Source organism: Talpa europaea (assembly GCF_964194135.1).
Source record: "Talpa europaea genome assembly, chromosome: 8".
NCBI lineage: Eukaryota > Metazoa > Chordata > Mammalia > Eulipotyphla > Talpidae > Talpa > Talpa europaea.
Window position 1 is genome coordinate 94,118,842 of NC_140075.1, and position 19,004 is coordinate 94,137,845.

Consider the following 19,004-nt stretch of genomic DNA (forward strand, 5'->3'; position numbering starts at 1 on the left):
TATTTTCTGCCTTTATTTTATACAGTTTCATTTTTTTCTGTATCTACTTTATCAGACCTACTTGCTTACCCTTAAGTAGAACATTTGTGAAGGAAATGAAGGGTTTATGGTATAGTAGAGTCTGGGAAAATAATTGACATAAGCAAGGCAGTGTAGTACAAAAGAAATAAGTTCAGATTCTAGTTTGACAACTTGGATTGAAATTGTTGTCTTCCACTTAACCAGGCTACTTAATAACTGTGCCTCAGTTTCCATATCTGTGGAATTGGATTATAACCTCACCTACCACATAGGGTAGAGACTTAATTGATACAAGTTGATACAAGCTCTTAAAACAGATTCTGCTAAGCAGAAGGCACTTAATTTTTGTAATTTGAGACATTCAGATAATATGAGAAGGTGCTATACATACTTTATCAGAGTAGTTCTCAAACTATTCTACTCTTTGGGGCACATTTTGTTGTACAAATATAAAGAATATCTTAAATTGTATGTTTCTATTGATATATATTGATAACTGATAGATTGTGACTTATTAGAATAGGAGAAAGACCCAGAAGTTTGCATTTTTAGGAGTAAAATAGATAAAACTGGTATAGCTTTTTTAAAATTTTCCTTGAGTTTCAGAAAATGTAACAGTTACACTGTTAATGGGTATAAGTTGATGCATTGGATAACACGGTTGCTTTGTAAATCATACAAACTTTGTAAAGAATTTTGGCGTTTCTACTGAATTATAAAAATACTTTATTAAATAATTACATTTTGATCATTCAAAGTTATAAAAATGTGTTATGATTTGACTCAATAATTCCATTTTGATCATTTTCCCTAAGGATAATCCAAAAAGTTATATGAATTTGTCCTTCCAAATTTTTATTTATTTTTTAAAAGATTTATTTATTTATACAAGAGCTGGGGTACAAGTGAGAGGTGTGGGAGGGTGAGAATTCACCAGAGACAGAGTGGGGAGCAGAACAGGCAGACAGACCAAAGACACTGCTGAGGAGAGCTGAGGCAGGCAAGACAGGAAAGGTCTGCCCCACAATGTGGGTTTCTTCCTGGCTGGCAGGGAATCGAACCCATGCTGCAGAGGCTGCAGACAACTTCACAGTGTGGCGCTCAACCCGCTGCGCCACCAGGGAGGCCCTCCTCCCAAATTTTTATATCAAACATGACAATATCTAAATACAGATTACTTCATACATTATTGTTGATCTGTTTGTAGATCATTATTTAACTATTAAAATTTATAATTGTGAATATAACAGTATCATAGGAAAATATATAGACAATTAAAAAGCATAATTGATATTTGTGCACTTCATTTGCAAGTGTGTAAAAATATAACTAGACAAGTGTACAAAGAATAAAAAAATATGTTTTATTTTAAAATAGTTGGCCCAGCATTAATTAAAAAGGGGGGAAGGATATATGTATAAACCCATTTTAAACTATGTACATAATGTATTAATTAAATTAAATGAATTATCCTTTTAGACTTAGCTTTCTTTTTATTGTTTGCATCTCCCAAGATAAAACAAAACTTTATAGATTTTATTGTAAACCACCTTCCTACATAGTAAAAGGAATTTGGTCTTCTCTGGTCTATTTGTTGACTAAAGATCAGATTTCAGGAATGCTTCTGACTCTCAAAGAGAGAGAAAATGCTTTAATTATAAGCACCATTTTACTACTTAACAGTAAGATTTAATGATTGGTTTCTACTTATGCTGATATAGGAAAAGACATCTGACAGGCATTAATTGAGGACTTAACACTTTATATATATGCCATAAAAAAAAACACAGCCAGCAAGTATAAATTTTGTATCTCTTGCTAATATCTCTCTCTTTTTTATTTATTTATTTATTTATTTGCTTAGAAGAATTAGGGTGTAGGCCAGAGATGTGGGGGATGAGAGGATTCACCAGAGACAGAGTGAGGAGCAGAACAGGCAGATTTACTGAAATACACTGCAGAGGGGAGCAGTGGGCGAGACAGGAGAGGTCTGCAATGCTATATGTGGGTCAGCTCCCTGACTGAGATTGAATTCAGGCCATTGTGGTGATAGTGCTGAGACTTAACCCACCAGAGGGGCCTCCTTGCTGGTATCTTTTAATGAATGAATAATCAATTTAATGACAGTTTTGATTGCAAATGGTGATAAAACAGAAATTAAGATCACATGATAAAAGAAAGGTTCTACTTTCTGTCAGCCACATTACTTTATATACTTTCTTGTGTTATAGCTTGAGTCTTAAAGTTTTCTGGACTATCATTCTAAGAAAAAGCTAATCTAACAAGTTATTTTTATCAATCAGGAAGAAACAGAGAAGTCATCTAAAATTGGCTTATTCAATAAAAGAAGTATGTTGGTTTACAAAATGTGGCCAATTTATAGGTTAGACTTCAAATATGGTTTGAACCTGAAATAATTAATACTGCAAGTTCTCAGGATTATATCTGTCAGTAGAAACATAACAACAGAAATGGCGGGATCTTAAAATTCATAAAAGGCAGGTGTTAACTGAATTCGCAACAAATTCTAACTGGAAGATGGTGGTGTTATAAGAATGAGTTCTGATGGAAATGAGTTCTGATGGAAATTATTTTTAGTATCAATAATGAGCAAATCAAGCCTGTTATGAATCCTTTTTATATATTTTGTACTTCATTGCAGTTACAAAGGGCAGTCTTCTTCCAGAGATATTATGGAATCCCTTAATTATTTGTTGAAGAATGGATAGTCAGTGTGCTGGTTGATATGATGATTTTATATTATTACTAGTTTGTATCTATATACCATAGTTCCTCTTTTGAGGTCAGATATTTCATAAAAGGTAATATTGAGAAATCTTTTTTAAGATTTATTTATTTATGCATAGAAGAACTGGGGTGTAAGCTAGAGGTGTGGGGAACAGGGGTGAAAAGATTCACCAGAGACAGAGTGGGGACCACAACAGGATGATTTATTAAAATACACTGCTAAGGGGAGCAGCGGATAAGACAGGAGAGGTCTGCTGTGCCATGTGTGGGTTAGCTCCCTGGCTGGTGATCAATTCAGGCTGCTGAGGTGATAGTGCTGAGACTTAACCCTTAGGACACCAGGGAGGCCCAGTATTGAAAAAATCTTAAAAGATAGTATCAAAAAATTCTTGAGAAATAAATATACTTAAGGGCCTCTCCTGGTGGCGCAGGCAGTTGAGCACTGCTCTGTGAAGCTGTCTGCAGCCTCTGCAGCGCCAGTTCAATCCCGGCCTGCCGGTGAGGGTCCCAAGTGGCACGGCAGACCTCTCCTGTCGCGCCCCCACTGGTCCCCTCAGCAGTGTAAAAAAAAGAAAAAAAAAAAAGAGAAAATCCTTACTTGTTTCCCAAACTTCTAGAAACAGTTTACTGATCCATCTATTAAAAAAATTGTGAGCAAATATTTGTTAATGTGAAAAGTTTAAATCTCACCTTAAAAACCAAAACAAGTTGAATAGATTATATCATTTAGGTATTATATGATTTAATTTGAGGTGATAGAAATCTAAAAGTAGGGGAGTCTAGGGGAGAAGGTTACTGGATGGGGCATATAGAAACTTTCTGAGGTGATGGAAATAGTCTGTATCTTGTTTGGGTGTTTTACAAGTATATAAAATTGTCAGAGCTCATTGAACATAACACCTAAGTTTGTTACATTTTTTTGTATGTTAACATCATATAAGAGTTTGAATATGATCAATTTAGCAATGATAAAGAAAATAAAATACATGAAAAATAAATGTTATATCTTTTGTGGGCACTGATAGTCAATGGGTTTACAGAAAAAGAAAATTACCATTTTTCAAAATGAGGTATAATTGACCTATAACATTACATTAGTTTCAGGTATAGAACATAATGATTTAATATTTGTATATATTACAAAATAATCGTCACAGTAAGTCAATGTCCATCCCTGCAAATAGTTTTTTTCTCATGATGAAAACTTTTAAATTCTACTCTCAATAACTTCAAGTATGAAATGACCACTATATTAGTAACCTTCATACTGTATGTACTATAGATAACTTATTTAATTGCAAGTTTGTGCCTTGTGGTGACCTTCATTCTTTTTGCCTACCCTACCATCACTGACCCTGACCACTGGCAATCACAAATCTGTTGTCTATATCCATGAGTTTGTTTTTCTTTCTTATTTTCTAAGATTGCACATATAAGTGAGATCATACAGTATTTGTTTTTCTATGACTTATTTATAATACCTTCAGGGTTCAGCATAATACCTTCAGGGTTCATCCATATAGTTACTAATGGCAAGATTTCATTCTTTTTTGTAACTGGGTATTATTCTACCATGTATATATATATATTCCATATTTTCATTATTCATTAATCTACTAATGGACACTTAGGTTATTTCCATGTCTTGGATGTTGTAAATAATGCAGCAATGAATATGGGATGCATTTATTTTTTTTCAAGTTTGCATTTTTATTTTCTTTGGATAAATACCCAGAAGTGCTAAGTTGAATCATATGATATCAAGTGATCCTAGTAGGAAAATTTCTCATATATGCTATTTTTATATGCTCTCCCATCAAGGGTTGTATAAAGCAGTGAAAACCCCTTCAACTTTACCTGATACTATTTTAATGTATCAAAGCCCATCAACTAGCATCATTAGGACTATCATGTACTCTATCCTGATTATATGTAATATTGATTGCTATAACAAGGGAGCATGGACACTGGAGGAACTGGGGTGCCATAGTAAGAGGGACTTCCTAGGGATTGATCATAGGATTTAAACCTGTCACTAAATGTGTTGCCCTATTATTCAGTTTTACAGGGCTCTGCCTGGGTCCCTCCCTTTTTGCTAGCCACCTAAAAACCCTCTCAAGGTCTTAAAACAGGTCTTAAAACCCTCTCAAGGTGTTATAAGACTCATCTATTGGTTCCTGAGCATCTCTCTGGAATCACTGGTCCTTCATGGCCTGAGTTCCATTGTTTGAATACCATAATTTTATGTATTTTGCCTGACATGTTAGTTTTTTAGGCAGAAAGGGAAAATCTAGTCTCTGTTATCCCATCTTAGTTAGAAGCCAAAATTCTGATATTGTTTTTAAAAGAAAATATTGAAGGATGATGTGTGGGTAGTCAAAAAATGTTAGTTTGCCAGTGCTTATTTGGAAGGCATTAAAGGCTAAATGACAGAAGAAAGGTTATATTAAAATAGTCATAAGTATTTTTTAAACTTTCTCTAATAGTTTCTGATCTGTGGGAAAAAGGCATTTTAGCTAATTTGTTCTAAATGGTACTAATTAATATGTACTAAATAATAGCTGCCTGTCAATTAATTAATAGCAAGCTCTTTGGGATTTAATTATGAACATCTTACATATTTTCTTTCACGTATTGAATGCTTGCTAAATATATGTTGAATAAATGTTTCCAGAATCAGAGACTTAGCATTTCTTTGTAGAATTCATAATATTTATCCCCTCTCTGAGCTTAATTAAGATCCATTTCCAGGTAAGATAACTTATGCTTATTTATATATTGTCAAGAAAATTAGTGATTTTATAATGCAGATGTTAATTTTTCACCTATTTTTAAAAGTCTATTCTTTATGTAAGTATTTCATTATGTTGTGAGTAAGCTAATTATCAATTTTATGTCTCTAAATATTCACTCATTCACTAAAAATTTTGAGCACTCACTTTAGTGAGACAGACTAATATGATTCTTATTGTTTTGAAGCTTATAGACTAGTGGGAAAGGCACATATTATCAAATAATCACTCTAATTTATACATAACTGTAAGCTGAGATAACTACAGCAAAGTTAACAACAAACTTGTTAAAACAGAAAAAAAATCAGTTAACCCACATAGATAAGAATGTGTCTTGGATGGTATTACCAAAGGTAATTTATCATGTTGCTTATCTTTATAAACAACAAAGATATGTTTTTATAAAAACATTAAAGCATGTATTAATTTTGGTAGTTATAATTTTGAGTTGTTTTGATAGTAGATTATTGAGTACCAATTAGTTATTGAATTCTCCTTGGTTATTGTACAAATTTTTCCATCATTGTCCCTAATTTTAGCACATGAAATAACCACCCATCTAATTATTGAATTCTCAAAGCTAGGAAATAATCCTGTTTTTTGTCTCTTTACTTAACTATTATTACTACCACCACTGCCACCCAATTTATTCCATTACCAAATCATCTCAGTTTGACCTCCAACATACTATTAAATCTATTAATTTTTTTCTTTTCTATCACCATCCTTGTTCAAGCCACTATCAATATTACAGTACTTTTAAATATGTGTTTCCATTCATTTTATCATTTAATTCATTCTCGATCAACAGTTGAAGAAATCTTTTGTAATCAGATCATGAAATTTCTCTTCTTAAAACCCTTTAATGGATTTCAATAATATTCAGAATAAGATCCTTTCTATTAAAGATTAAATAATATTCCCTGTGATCTGATTCCTAGACTCTCTAATCTTATCTCATTACTTATTTTTTTTCTATCACTCTGTTCATATAAACTATTGTGATTTCCTTTTTATTACGATTTTTTTTTGTTCAAAGCCCCTTTTTATTGGTGTTTATTGGTACTTATTCACTTATTGCTATCCTGTCTTTTCACACAACTGATGCACATATGTTTATTCATGTCACCTCTTCAGATAGACTTTCTCAAAAACCTTGCATAACTTCTCTTTGTAATTTTACAGCATTGGCCTGGATTATTCTATTAATTTGCTGTCTTATTTGATTTTTATCTTCCCTTATAAGTTTGGTAAGAAGTGCAATTTTATTCTGTTTTTATTTATTTTACCTAGAAGAATATTGGCACTTTGGCTTATCAGTAATTTTTTTTTCACATAGTTCTCTTTTCTTCACACTGGGCATAACAATAGAAAGCAGTAATATAGTATCCATGTAAATTAATAATATTGATAGATGATGATTTCTGAAAATTATAAGCCATATTGACACGTTGAGTTAGTGAGCGTTTTGGATTATAGCTGAAAAGAACTTTAACTTGCAGAGGGCTAAGGTAAAAGATAAGAACTGATAAATGTTCACAATTGTAAAGTCATTGTTAATTCATTTCAACAAATATTTGAATTCAGTATTGAGATTTGGTATTTACTATATGTTGGGCTTTGTGTTAGGCAAGCTATCTAGCCTAGTTACATAGTAAATGTTCTCAATATATTTTATAAGTATTGCACATAATTGGGGGCCTGCAGTAGAGTTTGGGTGAAACTCATTATCATTAAAATCCATGAACGCGTACTCATTTTAGTTATTTTCTACTAGAAGACATATTTACCCACACTTTCTAAACTCTGCACCAGGTCCCTCAGGTTGCCATAGAAAAGGAAGAAAACTGTTTTTAAAATTTGGGGGGAGGGCCTCCCTGCTGGTGCAGGGGTTAAAGTCTCAGCACTCTCAAGCTATTGCCAGCCACTGTGGCATAAGTTTGATTGATTCCCGTTAGGTAGTTAAACCACATGGCGCAGCAGACCTCTCCTTTCTCACCCACTGCTCCACTGAGTACTGTATTTCAGTGGATCTGCCTGTTCTGCTCCCCACTCTGTCTCTGGTAAATTCTCTCACCCCCTGTACCTCTGGTCTACACCCCAGTTCTTGTGTGCATAAATAAATAAAAATAAATCTTTGAAAAAAAAATACAACTTGGGGGAAATCCACCAGATACCATCTCTGTCAGACATCATACTAAATATAGGCTTAAGTAATTTACAATTTTAACATTAGATTGCACCTTTAATTATGAAAGATCTTTTTGAAGCCGGGTTTCCAGCAGTTACTGTGATAAATAGCAAATAGGAAAATCACTGTGGAGTAGGGAATGAGTCCTTTGGTATCAAATATTATTCCAAGATTTTAGAACCTCAACAAGGTATACCCACCTCATTTTTAAGTAATTTTGGTTAAATAATAAATAAGTTTTAATTGAATTTATTTTTAATTGAAGTAATATTTGGATATCTCCCTCATCAGGTAATAATTTATTTTAGTTAAAATTTTATTTTATTTAGTTAAATAACATTGCATTGTAACATATAAGTTTCAGATTTTCATTGATGAAAATCAACATACATTAGGTTCACTGCTAAATGTCCAAATATATCATTCACCATACCACTGTCCTCTTTTACCCAAAATTAAAATGTTAATTTTATCTTGTTGTGCATGTTTTTATGTTTGAAACAGCTAGTAAGTTGTTCATAAAAACATAGTAAGTTGCTTAGACCTAACTATTTAAGAAAACTGTAATGCTTTTGACTTTAGAATACCATGGAAAAATAAGACATTAACAGCATCTTGAACTGGGAAATTTGGGAACCTCCCATATAGACAAATTTTGATTTTATTTTTTTTTTACTTCAAATATGATTTCAGTCATCTTTAATGGATTTTTTTCTGGAGATTTTGTCTTTGACAGACAAAATCTTTTAGATAAATATATCTAAAAGATAAATATATCTAAAATATGTCTTTTAGATAAATATATCTGAAAGATATATTTATAATAACTGTTTTATAGAGTACTATGAAAACACTGAGAAAGTGGATTAATATTTGCTGGGCACTTACTATATTATAGGCATTATTTTAAAATTTCATTGACTACTTAAGCAATCTGAGAAATATGAGTTCCCTATCATAGGCAAGGAACCAAAGGTAAAATAAATTATTTTACTGAAAGTTTCACAGCTATTTAAATAGCTATTTAAATCTAGTTCCAATATTTTGGTATTTCCTGATACTGAGTAGGTGATTTTTCTATTTATGGCACTCCTTTAATGAAGGCTTCTTTTTTTATTTAAATATTTTATTTTATATGATTCTTACATCTTTTTTCATCTTTGCACAATGTATGCATTTTCATTTTGTTTATATTCCCCATATAATTACACCCCCCCCCTTATTTTGACTCTAATCCTTCCTCTCCCTGTCCCTCCCTCGCCCCCCACCATACTGTGTCTCTGGTTTATAGTTGCTTGTTGATTTTGATTTTTACTTTGTACTGATTTGTCTTTTTCCTGGTCTCTTATTTAGGTTTTCTAGATTCCTGCTATGAGTGAGACCATCCGGTATTTTTCTTTTTCTTTTTGACTTATTTCACTGAGTGTGATCCCTTCTAGCTCTGCTGAGTAATATTCCATTATGTATATGTACCACATCTTCTTGATCCAGTCATCTATTTTGGACATTTGGGTTGCTTCCATAGCTTAGCTATTGTAAATAGTGCTGCTATAAACATAGGGGAGCAGGTGCCCTTTGGAATTAATGTTTCTGTGTCCTTTGGGTAAATACCTAGGAGTGGAATTGCTGGATCATATGGAAGCTCCAGGTTTAGTAGTTCAAGAAATCTCCACACAGCTCTCCATAGTGGTTGGATAAGTTTGCAATCCCACCAGCAATGCAGGAGAGTTCCTTTTTCCCACAACCTTGCCAACATTTGTTGTTGCTAGTTTTTTAATATGTGCCATTCTCACTGGTGTGAGATGCTATCTCATTGTAGTTTTGATTTGCATTTCCCTGATTACAAGTGATATTGAACATTTTTTCATATGCTTGTTGGCAATTTGAATTTCTTCTTCAGAGAAGTTTCTTTTTAGCACTTCTGCCCATTTTTTGACAGGGTTATTTTCTTTGTTTTTGTTGAGTCTCATCAGCTCTTTGTAGATTTTTGTGATCAGTCCTTTATCGTTAGTGTTGTGTGCAAAAATGTTCTCCCAGCTGGTGGGGTTTCTCTTTGTTTTGGTTATTGTCTCTTTTGCTGTGCAGAAGCTCTTTAATTGGATGTAGTCCCAGCTATTTATCTTTGCCTTCACTATCACTGCTTTGGGTGATGTGTCTGTAAAGATGTCTTTGACGTACATGTCATGTAGTGTTTTGCCTATATTTTCTTCTATGTATTTTATGGTTTTAGGTCTTATGTCTAGTTCTTTAATCCATTTTGAGTTGGTTTTTGTGCATGGTGTGAGGTAGTGGTCAAGCTTCATTCTTTTGCATGTAGCGACCCAGTTTTCCCAGCACCATTTATTGAACAAACTTTCTTTGCTCCAGTGCATATTCTTTGCTCCTTTGTCAAATATTAGTTGACCATAAATCTGTGGGTTTATTTCTGGATTTTCTATTTGATTCCATTGGTCTGTGTGTCTGTTCTTGTTCCAATGCCATGCAGTTTTGATGATTATGGCTTTGTAGTATAGTTTGAAGTCTGGGAGTGTTATGCTTCTATTCCCTTCTTTTTTTTTTTCAGAAGAGCTTTGGCTATTTGGGATTTTTGGTGATTCCATATGAATTTCATCAATAATTGTTCTATTTCTTTGAAGAATGTCATTGAAATTTTTATTGGAATAGCACTGAATCTGTATATTGCTTTTGGTAGGATGGCCATTTTGATGATGTTAATTCTTCCAATCCATGAGCAGGGGTTGTCTTTCCATTTCTTTTAACAGTGTTTTATAGTTCTATTTCTTTTAACAGTGTTTTATAGTTTTCTTTGTATGGGCCCTTTACCTCTTTTGTTAGATTTATTCCCAAGTATTTTATTTTATTTTTTTTGTTTCAATAATGAAAGGGATGGTTTTTTTGATTTCTTCTTCTTCAGATTTATCGTGTGTGTATAGGAAGGCTATTGCTTTTTGCGTGTTGATTTTGTATCCTGCCACTTTACTAAACGGATTGATTGATTGATTAGTTGAATTAGTTTTTCTGTGGAGTTTTTGGGGTTCCTATGTATATTATCATATCATCTGCAAATAGTGATAGTTTAACTTCCTATTTGGATTCCTTGTATGTCTTTCCCTTGTCTTATTGCTCTGGCTTGGACTTCCAGTATTATATTGAAAAGCAGTTGTGAGAGTGGACATCCTTGTCTTGTTAAACATCTTAATAGAAATGCTTTCAGTTTTTCACCATTGAGAATATGATACTGGAGTTGGCTTGTCATATATGGCCTTTATGATGTTGAGGTATGTTCCTTGTATCCCAAAAATTTCAAGGACTTATATCATGAATGGGTGTTGTACTTTGTTGAAAGCTTTCTCAGCATCTATTGATATTATCATATGGTTTTTATATTTCTTTTTGTTGATGTGTTGGATAACGTTGATTGATTTTCGGATGTTAAACCATCCTTGTGTCCCTGGAATGAATCCTACTTGGTCGTGGTGAATTATCTTATGGATGCATTGTTGGATTCTGATAGCTAAAATTTTACTGAGGATTTTTGCATCAGTGTTCATTAGAGCGATTGGCCTGTAGTTTCTTTTTTTGTGTTGTCCTTGTTCGGTTTTGGTATTAGTGTAATGTTGGCTTCATAGAACGTGTTTGGTATTATCCCTTCCTTCTCAATTTTTTGGAAGAGTTTGTGAAGGATAGGCACTAATTCATCTCTGAATGTTTGGTAGAATTCATTTGTAAATCCATCAGGTCCTGGGCTTTTGTTTTTGGGGAGGGTTTTTTTTTATTTATTTATTTTTATTTATTTATTTATTTATTTATTTATTTATTTATTTATTTATTTATTTATTTTATACAAGCACTGGGTACAGTCAGAAGTGCGGGAGGGTGAGAGCATTCACCAGAGCCAGAACGGGGAGCAGAGCAGGCAGAAGGACCGAAGTACACTGCTGAGGGGAGCAGCGGGCGGCAGGAGAGGTCTGCGCGCCATGCGGGACCCTCCTCTGGTGGCCGGGGAGCAGCCGGGGATCGAACCGGCGCTGCAGAGGCTGCGGGCAGCTTCGCAACCCAGCGCTCAACCGCTGCGCCACCTGGGAGGCCCTGTTTTTGGGGAGGTTTTTGATTACCATTTCAATTTCGCTGCATGTAATTGGTCTGTTTTGGTGTTCCATTTCTTCTTTATCTAGCTTTGGGTGATTGTAGAGTTGTATGAATTTGTCCATCTTTTCTAAATTGTTAAACTTGTTTCCATATAACTGTTCATAGTAGTTACTGATTAGTCTTTTGATTTCTGCTGTGTCCGTTGTGATTTCTCCTCTTTCATTTATGATCCTGTTTATTTGTGCTTTCTTCCTTTTTTCCTTTGTGAGCCTGGCTAGGGGTTTGTCTGTTTTATTTATTTTTTCGAAGAACCAGCTCTTGGTTTCATTGATCTTTTGGATTGTTTTTTTAGTTTCGATTTATTTCTGCTTTGGTTTTTATTATTTCTTTTGTTCTACTGATTTTAGGGTTTTTTGTTATTTTTCTAGTTCTTTGAGCTTTGAGATTAGGTTGTTTCTTTGGGTTCTTTCTTGTTTCTTGATATGAGCCTCTATTGCTGTATATTTTCCTCTTATTACTGCTTTTGCTGCATCCCATACATTTAGGAAATTGGTGTCCTCCTTGTCATTCAACTCAAAGAATTTTTTACTTTCTTCTTTGATCTCCTCATTAGTTCAGTGGTCTTCCAGTAGTGTGGGTTTCAATCTCCATGAGGTAGGAGAGTTTCTTGCCTTCTTTTCATGGTTTATTTCTAGTTTTATGCCTTCATTGTCAGAGATGATGGTTGGTATGATTTCGATCTTGGTGTATCTGTTGATGTTTGTCTTGTGTCCCAGTTTGTGATCTATCCTGCAGAATGATCCGTGTGTGCTTGAGAAAAATTTGTACTCAGATTTTTTGGGGTTTAGTGTTCTGTAGATGTCTTTTAAGCCCAAGCACTCTAGATCCTTATTTAGAGCTTTAGTATCTTTACTTATTTTTTGTCTCGTTGACCTATCCATTGTTGATAGTGGTGTGTTGAAGACTCCTACTACATATGTGTTTTCTCTGATGTCTGTTTTCAAAGATGATAATAGTTGTCTGATATATTTTGGTGCTCCTTCATTTGGTGAGTATATGTTAATGAGTGTTATTTCTTCTTGAAGTATTGTCCCCTTGATCATAATGTAGTGACCGTTGGGGTCTCTTTTTACCTTTTTAAGTTTGAAGTCTGTTTTATCTGATATAAGTATTGCTGTTTCTTTTTTCTTTTTTGGTCCATTTGCTTGTAGGATTGTTTTCCATCCTTTAACTTTGAGTCTGTTTTTATCTTTTGTAGTTAAATGTGTTTCCTAGAGACAGCCAAAGGTTGGGTTTTGTTTCTTTATCCAGACTGCGACTCCGTGTCTTTTTATTAAAGAGTTTAGTCCATTTACATTTAGAGTTAATATCGATATGTTAGCGTCTGTATTTGCCATTGTGTTTGTCTTTCCTCTGGTTTTATTTATTTATTCTTTTAATAACTTTTTTTTTTTTTGGCCTTCTTTCGTTGTTATTCGTCCCTCTGTTGGTTCTGGCTTTAGGACTCCTTGTAGTATTTTTTGGAGTGGGGGTTTAGTCATAACGAAATTCTAGAGTTTCTGTTTGTCTGGGAAGGTCCTTATTCTTTCTTCATAGAAGAAGGAAAGCTTTGCGGGATAGAGTATTCTTGGTTGGCATTTGTTGTCTTGGAGTCTGTTGAATATGTCCCTCTACTCTCTCCTTGCCTGTAGTGTTTCTTCCCTCTTGTCAGCTTCATTATTTTTTCCTTGTCTTGGATTTTTGGGAGCTTTACTATTACTTGTCTTGCTGTATTTTTCCTTTCGTCATGGAAGTTTGGTGTTATTCTTGCTTCTTGTATGTCTATTTTCAGCTCCTTCATGTTTGGAAAGTTCTCTTCAATTATTTCCTTGAATATTTTCTCGTTCCTACGTCTCTCTCCTCTCCTTGTGGGATTCCTGTAACTCTTATATTTCTTTTCCTCATGGAGTCAGATAGTTCCCGAAGTCTTTCTTCAGTCTTTTTCCTTTGTACTTCTCTTTCCTTTTCTGTTTTGGTTCTTTTTATTTCTGTGTCTTCAAGAGTACTTCTTCGTTTTTCCATTTCATCTATTTTGCTTTCATTGCTTTTCCCAGAGTTCTTTAGCGCCTCCGTTAATTCTTTGATCTCCTGCATTTCTTTTACTTCCCTCTTTAGGGATTCAATTTCATTCTTCTGATCATTAATTATTTTTCCCTTATCATTGTTTTCCTTTATGACTTCTGTCAGTTTTTTAATCACGGCAATTTTAAAATTCTCTTTCTGGATGGCTCAGAAGTTCTTCCAAGTCACTGTCGTTGCCATCTGGTGGGTGGTTTTCTTTTTGTGGTGTGTCTTTCTCCTGAGGAGTTGGCTAGGTTACATGTGGTTTTTCTTCTCCCTGCTGCCTGTTTTCTAATTTGCCGTATGCGTTGGGACACTGTGCTGCTGGTATTGGCCAGCATCTTTTTGGTGTGCTCTTTGTGGGGTTTCGGAAACTGGTGGTCCAAACGAGTCAAATACTGTTATGCCAGAAGTCTAGTGAGGCAGTGGTACTTTGAGTATGTTAATGGTCGCTGTCACAGAATATTTCCTCCTTCTGTGTTTAATTACAAAGGTGTGTCTTGAAGTCCCACAAACTTCCCTAGAGGTGGGGCAGCTGGATTGCACTCTGGGTTCCGAAAAAACTGGATCCCCCTCTGGGTTCCAACTTCCTGCCAGGTGGGACCAGGCTTGTGGGGGCCTTCAGCTCACCTCTGACTGTGCAGGGAACCTTCCCTCTCTGGCTCTGTGGGGAGCCTTAATGAAGGCTTCTTAAGAAGATATTTAAAACTTATGGAAGTTAGTTGACTGGAGGATCAAGGAAACAGAGATCCATTATAGATCTTAGGATTGGAAGAAAACTGTAAAAGATAGACTTTTGTGTTAATTCTTAGTACATGATAGTTTCTGCATCTCTTGCTGCTTAATAGTTTTGTTAGTGTACTTGGTAACCTTGTTTCCATAATAGACAATCAGTGAAGATTGTTTTAGTGTATACATACTTATGTTTGGCCATCTGCAATTTATTTTTTGCCTTTTTAATTCACCTTTTAATTATGCATTATAATCAGATTTTTTTTTATGGCTATTCATCTTTTAGAGCCAATATCAACCATATATTCTAACAAAGTTATCAAGAGAGTTAAATGACAAAACAATTGCAAATTGGCTTTTGGCCAATGTAGGTTAAAAAACCAACAATTTGTTAAATTGACCATGTATACCTCTTTAACATGAAGACTCTCAGCCACATATTAGTACAGGCTATTGGGGTCCCATAAATACTGGTTTCAGAACTCTTTTATCTATCTGGATTTCTGGTTGTTTTTGTTTTTTGGGTTTTTCTTTTTTTTCTGGCTATGGCCTTTATAATTTATTTTCTTAACAATCCAGCCATATATGTAAACAAATTTTTTAAAAAATCATTTTATCTTATATTTTTAGATGTCATTTTAGGAGGAGAGTTAACTGAATATCTTGGTGTGCCATAGTGCAAGAAGATAACCCACTTAATCTTCTGCAAGACTCTTACAGGAATCTATGCTCACTGGAGTCAAAAAACAAGTTATAAGCCTTGAAACTCTTCTATATGGATTTGCTTTTACTTTAACCAAAGGTGGAATTAGAACTCTCTGATTACCCTGATCATAGCTAAGTAACTCCTAATCCTCCCAGCAACATTTTAAATAGTAAAATTTACCTTTAAAGATACAACTGACTCTTTTTTTTAAAGATTTATTTATTTATGCATACAAGAACTGGGATACAGGCCAGAGGTGCAGGGAGTAAGAGGATTCACCAGCAACAGAGTGGGGAACAGAATAGGCAGATCCACTGAAATACACTGCTGAGGGAAGCAGCGGGCGAGACAGGAGAGGTCTGCCGTGCCATGTGGGTAGCTCCCTGGCCGGCCGGGAATGGAACTCATGCTTCAGAGACTGCAGATTCCTTCATAGTTCTGTGCTTAACCCCTTGCGCCACCAGGGAGGCCCAGATATAACTGACTCTTACAAGACTATAGACTATAAAATCTTATAAAGATATCCTGGGATGGTGAATGGTAGTAGGGACACAGTTGTTAGCTTTTCTATATTTTGAATATTAGCCCCAAACGGTACTTAAAGTATATTAGAAATCAAAGCACTGTTAATTAAGAACTATCTGTTTTAGTTTAAAATGTTAAACTAAAGCAGATTTTCTTCCTACCCCAAAATAGTTACAGAAGAACAATCTGTTGTCACAGAAGTCATTCTATTATAAAGTTATTCTATTATAAAGGATATAGTCTCTATTTAAAATTTAAAGCTACAAATATTTGTCTTTTTGAGCCATCTGCTCTGCTAAATACCCATAAGTATTTTAGACTAAAATATTAAAATGGAAATACTTTGAAACCTTTGCATTGTTGACTCTTGATTTTTTAGAGCATGTGTCTTCCTTTGTGTAGACATTACACTACACATTACACTACTTTCATTTATTCTTTCTTGTAGAAAAAATAGTCTATGACTGATGAAGTTATTTTAGTAAAATTAATGAATTCCTAATCTAAATAAATATAAACCGTGACAATTTATTTAATGTATTTATTCCTATTACAAATATACTTAACTCCTTAAGTTCCATGACTCGGCTATAGTGCTTTAATGTTTATTAATTCCTTCCTTCCTTCTACTGGCTTTTGGTTTCATTTGTTCTTATTTTTCTAATATCCTGGGGTGGAGGTAAGGTTTGCTTGAGCTCTTTATTGTTTCTTGATGTGGGCCTATATTGCTATATACTTTATTTTTAATACTGCTTTTGTTGTATCCCATATGTTTTGTCTATTTTCATTCATCTTTAAGTAATTTTTTTTAACCAGATAAATAAGGACTCTTGTTTTATTGTCAGTTTTACTTTTTTTTCAAGTGCAAGGATGACCAGTTAAGATGTATATATTCCAATGATGATGGAAATAATCACTTCTGGTGGCATCTCTTCCTCTGAGTCTCCATTTCCCCTACTGATCTTCACCCAAACAATAAAAGTAATACAATTACAACTGAGTTTACTATTATCAATGGCACTCTCATCACAGTTCTTACAGATCAAATAAGGTTCTTTAGCTGAGACTTAATTCCTGGCTCCTCTCCGAATCCGCCAATTCCCTGTCTGTTCCCCAGCCAATGTTCTTAAGGAAGCGTTCTTCATGGAGCACAGTGATGGCATTGATGCAGAGCAGGGCCGCCTGCAGCAGCGAGTACAGGGTAAAGGCTATACTTACCGAGCGCCCCAAGCCCAGCAGATCATGCTTTTGCCGCTGCAGGGGACGTGGCACCACAGCTGGCCCATCTCTAAGTAATTTTTTATTTCTTCTTTGATTTTGTCATTTATCCAGTGGTTGTTCATAAATGTGTTGTTCAATCTTTGTATATTAGAGATTTTTCCTGTTTATTTTTGTTGTTGGTTTCTGACTTAATACCATTGTGATCAGAGAAGATACATGATATGATTTCAGTTTTCATGAATTTATTGATATTTGTTTTATGGCCTAGCATGTGGTCTGTCTTGGAGAATGTTCTGAGTGCACTTGAAAAGAATGTGTATTCAGATTTTGGGAGGGAAGTGTTTTATAAATGTCTTTTAAGTCTATATGGCACAATTACTCATTTAAGGCTATAGTTTCTTTGTTTATAATTTCTCTGGTTGATCTGTACTTTGGTGATAGTGGGGTATTGGAGTTCCCAATGATTATTGTGTTGCTACTAATGTCTGATTTTAGATTTGATAGTAATTGCTTTATGTATTTTGATTCCCCCTACATTTGGTGCATATATATTGAGGAGTATTTATGTCTTCTTGATGTATTAATCTCTTAATCATTATATAATGTCCATCTCTGTCTCTTGTTAACTTCCTATCCTGGAAGTCTATTTTATCTGATACAAGTATGGCTGTCCTGCCTTTTTTCTGGGCCCATTTGCTTGTAGTATTACTTTCCAGCATTTTACTTTGAGTCCATGTTTATCTTCAGAATTCAGGTGAGTCTTCTGGATATAACAGATAGTTGGATTTTGTATTTTGATGATACTCTGTGCTTTTTGATGGATGAATTCAGTCCTTTAACATTGTTGTCTGAGGATTATTATTGCCATTTTGTTTTTAATTTTCTGGCTCTATCTAGTTCCTTGTTCACTTTTTGGTGAAGTTTCCTCTTTTTGATTTAGGTAGGAGTGTACCTTTCTTGTAAGGGCAGTCTTTTGTTGGCAAGCTCCCCCTAAGTTTCTGAAGGAGAAACTCCTTTTTTACTTCATCTTTAAAGGTGAGTCTTGCAGGATATCATATTCTTGGATGGCAATTTGTATTGTTAATCATTTTGAATACATTGTTCCATTCTCACCTGTCCCATAGGATTTCCTCCAAGAAGTATAATGTCAGCCTAATGGGATTTCTTTATTGTTGTTGTTGTTGTTGTTTTTCTTCCTCTAGCCACTTTAATCTTTCTTTGTCTTGAACTTTTGGTAGTTTCACAACTATATGTCTTGGTATAGAACTCATTACATTTAGATAACCAGGTGTTCTTTTAGCTTCATGAACTTGTGTGTTTATTTCCTTCTTTAGGTTTGGGAATTTTTCTTCTGTTATTTAATTAAATAAATTCTCTTTTCCTTTTTTTACCTCTTCCCCTTCTGGCATACCCAATTTCCTTATGTTGCTTTTCCTAATGAAGTCAGATAGGTCTTACAGTTTTTCTTCATATTTCTCTCTCTTCTTCCACGTGGATCTTTTGTATATCATGATCTTCAAGGTCATTAGTTCAGTCTTCTGTTTGATCTAGCTTGCTTCCATAGCTTTCTGAAGAATTTTTTAGCTTCTCTATTCTCTCTTTTCCATACTGCAACTCCCTTATTTTCCTGTTTATATCCTCAGTTTCTAATTTCTGTTCATTAATTGTATTTCTTATTCATGTTTTTCCTTCTTTTACTGCATTTTCTTCCAATTTCTTTATCATGGCAGTTTTAAACTCTCTTGCCTGATAGGAAGATAAGGTCTTCCATATCTTTGTGGTTGGGTTCTGGAGAGCTGTTTCCTCCTTGTGGTGACTACTCCCTTGATGTCTCAAGTTGCCTTATGTTGTTTTGTTTGTTTGTTTGCCAGTTTTTCTG

General features: G+C 34.4%; 1 protein-coding gene and 1 pseudogene across 10 annotated transcripts in view; one reads left to right on the forward strand and one right to left on the reverse strand.

Annotated features, from left to right (window-relative positions):
* GPHN (gephyrin) overlaps positions 1-19,004 on the forward strand; it is a gene marked incomplete at both ends in the record, with an annotated part of 440,211 nt that overhangs the window by 116,504 nt on the left and 304,703 nt on the right. The window lies entirely within an intron of this gene.
* LOC311176106 (immediate early response 3-interacting protein 1-like) lies at positions 16,869-18,651 on the reverse strand (annotated as a pseudogene). Its single transcript has 2 exons — positions 18,584-18,651; positions 16,869-17,192 (listed from the first exon to the last, which is right to left on the reverse strand). The product of its transcript is annotated as an immediate early response 3-interacting protein 1-like (transcript).